We start from the raw sequence: 10625 nt of genomic DNA, 5'->3' as shown, positions 1-10625 counted from the left end.
GCTAAAACAGGAGAAATGTGATCTCTTTTGCTGGTTCCTGTCAGAACACGTGCTGCAGCATTCTGGATCAGCTGAAGAGTCTTAATGGACTTTTTCGAGCAGCCTGATAATAAGGAATTGCAGTAATCCAGCCTAGAAGTAAAAAATGCATGGACTAGTTTTTCTGCATCATTTTTAGACAGGATGTTCCTGATTTTCGCAATATTACGTAGGTGAAAAAAGGCGGTCCTTGAAATTTGCTTAATGTGAGACTTAAACGACATGTCCTGATCGAAGATAACTCCAAGATTCCTCACAGTGGTGCTGGAGGCCAGGGCGATGCCATCAAGGGAAACTATATCTTTAGATAATGCGTCACGGAGGTGCTTAGGCCCCAGAACAATAACTTCAGTTTTATCTGAGTTTAACATTAGAAAATTACAGGTCATCCAGGCACATTTGGAGTTTAGCTATATAAAGTGAACAGGATTGGTCCGAGGACAGATCCTTGAGGAACTCCATGACTAACTTTGGCGTGCATGGAGGACTCATCATTAACATGTACAAACTGAAATCAATCTGATAAATAGGACTTAAATGCCAATGAAATATTCCAGTCTCTGCAGTAGGATCTGATGGTCAATGGTATCAAATGCAGCACTACGATCTAATAAAACCAGTACAGAGACAAGTCCTTTGTCTGATGCAATAAGGAGGTCGTTAGTAATTTTCACCAGTGCTGTCTCTGTGCTATGATGAACTCTAAATCCTGACTGAAAATCCTCAAATAAACTATTGCTCTGTAGAAAGTCACACAGCTGTTTAGCAACTGCTTTCTCCAGGATCTTAGAGAGAAATGGAAGGTTAGATATAGGTCTATAGTTGGCTAAACATCTGGATCAAGGTTGGGCTTTTTCAGAAGAGGTTTAATTACAGCTACTTTAAAGTACTGTGGTACATAGCCTGCTGACTAAGGGTAAAACATCTTTAAGCAGCCTAGTAGGGATGGGGTCTAAGAGGCAGGTTGATGGTTTAGATGAAGAAATTATTGAAGTTAGTTGGTAAAGATTGAGGGAAGCAAAACAGTCTAAACATATATCTGGTTCTACAGCTGTTTCAAAAGGTTCCTGAGTTTAGAGATAAGTCGGTGCCAGTTGAGGGCAGGTCTTGGTGAATTTTGTTTCTAATAGTTTTGTCAGCCTGGCTACAGTGCTGAAAAGAAACCTGGGGTTGTTCCTATTTTCCTCTATTAATGACGAGTAGTACGCTGCTCTGGCATTACGGAGGGCCTTCCTACAAGTTTTAAGACTATCTTGCCAAATTAAACGCCAATTCCTCTCAAGTTTCCGCGATATTTGCTTTAATTTGTGAGTTTCAGTATTATACCATGGAGCTAACCGTCTTTGTTTTATTATTTTCTTTTTTAGAGGGGCTACAGAGTCGAGTGTCATTTGTAGCGAGCCTGCAGCACTATCAACAAGATGATCGTTGTGTTTACTACTCAATGACGTATCAAAGAGGCTCGATGATGGATTGCTGATGCCAGACAGATATCTAGCACGCTAAATATCTGTAGCTGGCAGAGCAATAGGGCTGCAACGATTAGTCGACATAATCAACAACGTTGATTCTAAAAATTCATCTACGTGAAATTTATTTGTCAGTGCGTCGTTACAGAGATGTTAGCAATCTTGTCATTAAGAACATTTCTGGTTGTTAATTACAACTAACTGCAATGCACTACATGGAATGCTAGGGGCAGTATCGTTTCCACGGTCTGCCATGTCTGCTTGACTGTAAGACTACTCACGAAGAAGAAGCATTCATGCGTGAAGCGGAAAGCAACAGAGAGGCTAACAGCAGAACGGTCTTTTTTTTATTTTTACAAGTTTTGTATTGCTGTATTGCTATTTCATCACTAAATTCACTTTTGAGAGGTTGTGAGGCGAGAAATCAACTGTGTGGAACTTAAATATTCAAATTCAAAATGTGCTTAAACGTTTTAGGGGTTGACAAGCTCCACAAGCAGCCTCTCCACAGTTCTTTGCATTCTTGGTTTTGAGGTCTCAAGGTGCTGCCTAAGAGAATGCTCTTTTGGTTGTGTTAGCAAACATGTTAAGTGCAATAGTAAATCAGTGACTTCAGGGCTCAATGTAAAACTTTTTTGCAATTGGCCACACCGGGCCAATTGGTTTGAAACTTACTGGCCCGAAGATAATTTTTACTGGCCCTCCTTCCAAAAGTTATTTATCAGTGTTACAACAAAACCAAAGACTTAAGTTATGTTATACTGTTAACATGTTTTATTGGTTATTAAATACATCCTGGATATTGAAAAATAAACTCAAATGTAATCACAGTTAAAATTATAAAAAATAAAAAAGGTTAATAAAACAATTCACTTTTAAAACAAAACATGCTAACAGACTCAAACATGACACCCTCTCTCTCCTGCTGACAGCAATTTCACAAAATAAATGTACATAAAGCAGCGGATACAAGTCGCCATGGTAGTACCGCCCAAAACTATATGCTGCATTGTCAATTTCCCCCGAATTACGACCATAATTTACTCAATGAACATCATGTTGTGTTGAAGAATACATGAAACTAGCGACTGAGACCATAAACTCATTATGAAAGTGTTTACTGAGGTAATAATTCAGAGAAGTAGCACCATTTTACCATTATTTCTAATGGAACCCGACTTCTTTTTGCAACCAGTGGAGAGAATGCAAGTTTAAGTTCCATCTGCATGGTTTCACTTTCAGACCCAGAGGCTGCTGCTTGATTGAGATTAAAGAAATAACATTTGACAACCACTCGTCACGTAATAACAAATCTGGATTGGACAACGTGAGCTGCAAAGCAACTGCAGGATGTTGAGTTTCTAATTTATTTATTTTAAATACTAATGTTTTTGCAGTGGCCCGATTGGGCCAGTGAGTTGCTAGTTCAACTGTCCCAACGTTACTTTTTACTGGGCCCAGGCCATCAGGCCACTGTTATTGACGAGCCTAGGGCTGGACGATATGGCCAAAAATGTTATCATGATGAAAAGTTTCATATCTTTCGATGTCGATAATTATCACGATAAGTCTCAAATAGTTTTTTCTTTCAAGTTTAACGGCTGATTGTTGCTCCTGATTGAAAGTTGAAGAAACCTGATGGCTAATTGTGGTTTAAACTTTTCTTTATGGTCAACACTTGATGCCAAACAGTGGATCACAACAGTGGTCTGAGATAGAACATTCAAAATATTTATGATAAATTCTTTGTCAACAAATATCTAATAAAAAATTAAGTAAAACCTTTTTCAGTCCTTTTTCCTCAACAGATTAAACATCTTAAGAAAAATTAAGTCCTAATTCGTGTATGATTCAAGTGAATAAAAGCAAACATTTATTGAACATTTGTTTTATTGTTATTGAAAAAAAATTATATTGTGATAATTATTGTTATCGTTTAATTATCCAGCCCTAGTTGAGCCCTGGACTTATAGGAGTAGCCTACCCTGTTTTGTCTTCTTCCCTATTTTTCCCCTGGCGTTGATACTACTGTTCATTCTGAATAGTAAACCTTGTTCACTTAATGGTAATGTGAGCTAGTTAGGCTGTGTGTTGGAGATAAGTAATTCACTTGAAATATATTTAATTAGTTAAATGGTTTAATTAGGGTTATGGGGTGCCAAAAATAATCATGACTAGTCGACTAAGCAAATAAATAGATTACTCGACTACAAAAATAATCATTAGTTGCAGACCTAAAGAGAAGGCAGCTACATTTTCACTACAAAAAATGTTTAACTCACCTTCACCTCTCTGTAATTCAGACAACTCCTGCTAAAAAGTTAAAAAATAACTAGAACTGCAAGTAATTGTAAGCCGGGTCCATGCCTCCCGTTGCCAGCCGCGCCCCTCGCCCCGCAGGGGGCGTTCAAGTCGACCCAGGCGCCCTGTCATGGCCTCAGGGGCCCATGGTGAATAGATGACCATAGTTTGAAATTAAAGGGACTTGCGGTTACGGAGATATAAAATTAATGTATGTCAATGGGAGTGTTATTTGATTTCCAATGAATAGTGCAACCTAGAGCCCGATTGATGCCAAATTTCACACAGCCCTCGGGAGGTTGTGCCAGATAAGGTCCCCGAGTTTGGTGTAGATTGTCCGTTGAAAATGTAAGATCTGACATGACATCCTGTTTTAGCGTTTGTGCAAACATTTGTTAGCTTATAATTTGGATGTTTTTTAGTGGATCAAAATTCCCTCTACAAAGTTTTATCGGCTTGGTCCTGAGATGGTCTGTGCCAAGTTTCATGCCGATCAAACTTTTGGCTTGGGAGGAGTTAATTAAAATAGGTTTTTCAGTTTTCTTGATTCAGTGAAATGAAAACGTCATTGCACAGAGGCGTGTTCTATAACATCGGAATCGGCAGAATGTGCGATGTAGTGGGACGTAGTTATGAGGCAAAATATGGCTTGGTTGAAAATCCCATTGAAATGAATGGGATTTGCTGACGGCATTTGAGCTTCGATTATAGAGCCACCTTTAGGCCGAATTGCACAATTTTTCTCAGGTGTCATCAGGGCCCCATGGGGAACAATTGCCCTAAATTTGGTATCAATCGGACTTGTGGTTATGGAGACATAAAATGCATGTTTTAATAGCACCAACTAGCGGCTAACTGCACCAAATTTTGCATAGCCCCTGACGGGGGTATGGCACGTAAGGTCCTCAAGTTTGGTGTTGATCGGCCATTCCCAACCTAAGATATGACATCACTTCCTGCGTATAGCGCTTTTCGCAAACATTTATTAGCGTATCATTTTAACAATTTTTGTATATCAGCTTGGTCCAGAGATTATCCGTGCCAAATTTGGTGTCAATCTGACTTGTGGCTTCGGAGAATTTAATTAAAATAGGTTTTTCAGTTTTCAAGATGTAGCGGGAAAAAAAGTCTATACCATTAGATTCAGCTGGATCTCCAGAACACGTGGATATAAGGTTTTTGATATGCGCCTTTGTATGCGGGAGTTCCATAGCCAAACGCAAAAAAAATGTATGTCATAGAGCCCCCTAGAGGTAGAAGTGTGCAAATTTTTGCGCCTGAGGTCACTGACAATATTTGGACCTACCCTGTGTCTGTAGCTCTTATCATCTAGGCCGCAGAATCAGTTTTCTTTAAGGAAGAAAAAAAATAAAATCCTAGCGAAAACAATAGGGTTCCTAGCCGCTTCGCTGTACTGGGAGCCCGCTTGGGCTTGGGTCCAAACCCCCCGGCGCCAGCCCCGTCCCTCTCGGGCCGTGCAAGTCAACCAGGGCGCCCTGCCGTGGCCTCAAGGTCCCGTGGCGAATAGATGACCAGAGTTTGAAATTAAAGGGACTTGCGGTTACGGAGATCTAAATGAATGTACAGTGGGAGAACAAGTATTTGATAAACTGCTGATTTTGCAGGTTATCCTACTTACAAAGCATTTAGAGGTCTGTAATTCTTATCATAGGTACACTTCAACTGTGAGAGACGGAAACAAAAATCCAGGAAATCTCGTATGATTTTTAAATAATTTGCTTTGTAAGTAGGAAAACCTGCTAAATCAGCAGTGTATCAAATACCCGTGATGTATAGCTGTATGTAGTCATTTCTCCACTGGTTGTCGAGGTGTGGCCAGCAAACGATGTGGGCTTTGTAGATCATTGGCAGACTTTCTGGGGAAGACCTGGTCTGATTCGGAGAGACGGCATCCATCCCACTTGGGAAGGAGCAGCTCTCATTTCTAGAAATCTGGCCAAGTTTATTAGTGGACCAAATCCATGAAAATCCAAAGTTGAGACCAGGAGGCAGAGTCGCAGTCTAACACACTTCTCTGCTCCTCCATTTCAGGAGTTACCTAGTGAAAGCCCCATAGTGACGGTGTCTGCCCCCCGACAACTGAAATTATTTAAATCAAAGGTAAACAGAAGAGGAGCTGTGCATAAAGACCTCATAAAAATTAAAACCACAAGAATTAAATGTGGACTCTTAAACATCAGATCTCTCTCTTCTAAAGGTGTACTAGTAAATGAACTTATATCAGATTATGATATTGATATATTTTGTCTTACTGAAACCTGGCTGGGTGATGGAGAATATGTTAGCTTAAATGAATCCACCCCTCCCAGTCAGATTAATACTCACATTCCTTGAGGCACAGGCCGAGGAGGTGGAGTTGCAGCTATCTTTGACTCTAGCCTACTAATCAGCTCTAAACCTAAACTATATTATAACTCATTTGAAAGCCTTGTTCTTAGTCTTTCACACCCAAGTTGGAAATCATTGCAACCAATTCTTTGTTATAGTGTACCGAGCACCTGGTCCGTACTCTGAATTCTTATCTGAATTTGCAGAGTTTTTGTCAACTTTAGTCCTTAAAACGGACAAAGTTATTATTGTAGGGGATTTTAATATTCATGTGGACGTTGAGAATGACAGCTTTAGTACTGCGTTTATCTCTGTTAGATTCCATTGGCTTCTCTCAGAGTGTTCATGAACCGACTCACTGTTTTAACCACACCCTCGACCTTGTTTTGGTGTATGGTATTGAAATTGAACATTTAATAGTGTTCCCACAGAATCCCTCTTTATCCGACCACTGTTTGATAACTTTTGAGTTTGTATTGCTGAACTACACGCCATTGGGCAAAGTTTTTTATACAAGATGCCTGTCTGGTAGTGCTGTAGCTAAATTTAAGGATGCGATTCCATCAGCTCTAAATTCATTATCAAGTCACAAAGGACTCCTATGCTAGTTTCAGTCCCTCTCAAATCGATCATCTTGTTGATTGTGCTGCCGGCTCGCTGCGAATGACACTCGACTCTGTAGCCCCTCTAAAAAAGAAAACAATAAAACAAAGACGGTTAGCTCCATGGTATAATAATGAAACTCGCAAATTAAAGCAAATATCGCAGAAACTTGAGAGGAACTGGCGTTTCACCAAACTGGACAATTCTCGTTTAATTTGGCAAGACAGTCTTAAAACTTATAGGAAGGCCCTCCGTAATGCCATGAGCTTCTTTAATGATAAAATTCTAATTATTAGAAACAAAATTCCCCAAGACAATTCCCCTTAACTGGCACCAACTTATCTCTAAACTCAGGAACCTTCATCTTCATCTAAACCAGTGGTCACTAATAGGCGGACCGTGGTCCGGATCCGGACCCAGCCGCTGTCCTCTCCGGACAGCCGACCTACAGCCGATTTATTATTGAGACTTACTACCTCGTGACGGAGCATTTCTATTTTAACCCGCGCAACTTTTCTAGCATTTACTGTATTGGTTTAACGGCCCAGGAAACTCAGAAACCAATCTCCTGTGATTGAATCGCCTCATGTGACACTGCTCAGCCAATCAAATCTGTGCATTCCGATGCTTGCGAGTCGAGTCCGCGAGATTTACCAGAGACGTTTTGGAAACACACGAATTGAGGAGATGAAAGGGAAAAGAGATTTCACATGGCTTTTAATCAAGAATGTACAGATTTTTACATGTACATTCCTCCCACAGGCAGTTCAAAACCAGAATCTCTCATAGATCTCCAGTGCCAGCTGGTAGGATAAGCTAGAGCTCACGTTTCTCACTGAACAAGAGAAAGTAGGAAAGTGGTAGCTCTGTAAGAGGGAATGAAAGAGAAGAGGAGGCATTACAGCTGTTCAGTTAAGTGTTTATTATAAAATTGGTTACACACTTCTACACTTCATCACTTCAAGCTACACTTTTTATTTCATTTTTTCAAAAAATTAGGCACTTTATTTTAGTTTATTTAAATTTAGAATTTATTATCAGTTATTATTTTTTATCCCTCCAGTTTGATGTGAAAACTGAAATATGTCCTGAAATAATATGACTGAAATATTGTTTGATTTGACAGTCCGTTGTTGACTAAAAACATACAGGTCCTGGTCATATAATTAGAATATCATCAAAAAGTTGATTTATTTCAGTAATTCCATTCAAAAAGTGAAACTTGTATAATGTATACATTCATTCCACACAGACTGATATATTTCAAGTGTTCATTCCTGTTAATTTGGATGATTATAACTGACAACTAATGAAAACCCCAAAATCAGTATCTCAGAAAATTAGAATATTGTGAAAAGGTTCAATATTGAAGACACCTGGTGCCACACTCTAATCAGCTAATTAACTCAAAACACATGCAAAGGCCTTTAAATGGTCTCTCAGTCTAGTTCTGTAGGCTACACAAGCATGGAGAAGACTGCTGACTTGACAGCTGTCCAAAAGACGACCATTGACCCCTTGCACAAGGAGGGCAAGACACAAAAGGTCATTGCTAAAGAGGCTGGCTGTTCACAGAGCTCTGTGTCCAAGCACATTAATAGAGAGGCGAAGGGAAGGAAAAGATGTGGTAGAAAAAAGTGTACAAGCAGTAGGGATAACAGCACCCTGGAGAGGATTGTGAAACAAAACCCATTCAAAAATGTGGGGGAGATTCACAAAGAGTGGACTGCAGCTGGAGTCAGTGCTTCAAGAAGCACCACGCACAGACGTATGCAAGACATGGGTTTCAGCTGTCGCATTCCTTGTGTCAAGCCACTCTTGAACAAGATACAGCGTCAGAAGCGTCTCGCCTGGGCTAAAGACAAAAAGGACTGGACTGCTGCTAAGTGGTCCAAAGTTATGTAAATTTTGCATTTCCTTTGGAAATCAAGGTCCCAGAGTCTGGAGGAAGAGAGGAGAGGCACAGAATCCACATTGCTTGAAGTCCAGTGTAAAGTTTCCACAGTCAGTGATGGTTTGGGTGCCATGTCATCTGCTGGTGTTGGTCCACTGTGTTTTCTGAGGTCCAAGGCCAACGCAACCGTCTACCAGGAAGTTTTAGAGCACTTCATGCTTCCTGCTGCTGACCAACTTTATGGAGATGCAGATTTCATTTTCCAACAGGACTTGGCACCTGCACACGGTGCCAAAGCTACCAGTACCTGGTTTAAGGACCACGGTATCCCTGTTCTTAATTGGCCAGCAAACTCGCCTGACCTTAACCCTATAGAAAATCTATGGGGTATTGTGAAGAGGAAGATGTGATACGCCAGACCCAACAATGCAGAAGAGCTGAAGGCAACTATCAGAGCAACCTGGGCTCTCATAACACCTGAGCAGTGCCACAGACTGATCGACTCCATGCCATGCCGCATTGCTGCAGTAATTCAGGCAAAAGGAGCCCCAACTAAGTATTGAGTGCTGTACATGCTCATACTTTTCATGTTCATACTTTTCAGTTGGCCAACATTTCTAAAAATCCTTTTTTTGTATTGGTCTTAAGTAATATTCTAATTTTCGGAGATACTGAATTTGGGATTTTCATTAGTTGTCAGTTTTAATCATCACAATTAAATTAAATAAGCATTTGAAATATATCAGTCTGTGTGTAATGAATGAATATAATATCAAAAGTTTCACTTTTTGAATGGAATTACTGAAATAAATCAACTTTTTGATGATATTCTAATTATATGACCAGCACCTGTATGTTGATACAACTATATGTTATGGTACTGAATGATAACGCAAGTTAGTTGTTTTGATGTTACGGACCTTTGCTTCGGGAAATTTTCTCTAACTGGACCTCTTTGAATTCTAATTCAATACCTCTGATCTAAACCATCAACCTGCCTCTTAGACCCCATCCTGACTAGGCTGCTTAAAGACGTTTTACCCTTAGTCAGCACTTCTATACTAGATATGATCAATCTATCTTTATCAACAGGCTATGTACCACAGTACTTTAAAGTAGCTGTAATTAAACCTCTTCTGAAAAAGCCCAAACTTGATCCAGATGTTTTAGCCAACTATAGACCTATATCTAACCTTCCATTTCTCTCTAAGATCCTGGAGAAAGCAGTTGCTAAACAGCTGTGTGACTTTCTACAGAGCAATAATTTATTTGAGCATTTTCAGTCAGGATTCAGAGCTCATCATAGCACAGAGACAGCACTGGTGAAAATTACTAATGACCTCCTTATTGCATCAGACAAAGGACTTGTCTCTGTACTGGCTTTATTAGATCTTAGTGCTGCATTTGATACCATTGACCATCAGATCCTATTGCAGAGACTGGAACATTTCATTGGCATTAAAGGAACCGCTCTAAGCTGGTTTAAGTCCTATTTATCAGATCGATTTCAGTTTGTACATGTTAACGATGAATCCTCCATGCATGCCAAAGTTAGTCATGGAGTCAAGATCTGTCCTCGGAGGAATCTTGGAGTTATCTTTGATCAGGCTATGTTGTTTAACTCTCTCGTTAAGCAAATTTCAAGGACCGCCTTTTTTCAACTACGTAATATTGCGAAAATCAGGAACATCCTGTCTAAAAATGATGCAGAAAAACTAGTCCATGCATTTGTTACTTCTAGGCTGGATTACTGCAATTCCCTATTATCAGGCTGCTCGAAAAAGTCCATTAAGACTCTTCAGCTAATCCAGAATGCTGCAGCACGTGTTCTGACAGGAACCAGGAAAAGAGATCACATTTCTCCTGTTTTAGCTTCTCTGCATTGGCTTCCAGTAAAATCCAGAATAGAATTTAAAATCATTCTTCTTACCTACAAAGCTCTTAATGGTCAGGCACCATCTTATCTTAAA

The 10625-nt window shown here is 39.8% G+C and overlaps 1 protein-coding gene across 2 annotated transcripts in view; it reads right to left on the bottom strand.

The window, feature by feature from the left end:
- Positions 1–10625, bottom strand: part of smfn (small fragment nuclease) — a 20184-nt gene that overhangs the window by 3851 nt on the left and 5708 nt on the right. The gene's annotated exons all lie outside the window — the stretch shown is intronic.

This window comes from Micropterus dolomieu, linkage group LG23, assembly GCF_021292245.1.
Source record: "Micropterus dolomieu isolate WLL.071019.BEF.003 ecotype Adirondacks linkage group LG23, ASM2129224v1, whole genome shotgun sequence".
Lineage (NCBI taxonomy): Eukaryota > Metazoa > Chordata > Actinopteri > Centrarchiformes > Centrarchidae > Micropterus > Micropterus dolomieu.
The sequence above is the reverse complement of the archived record's forward strand: the minus strand, read 5'-3'. Positions and strand labels throughout refer to the sequence as shown.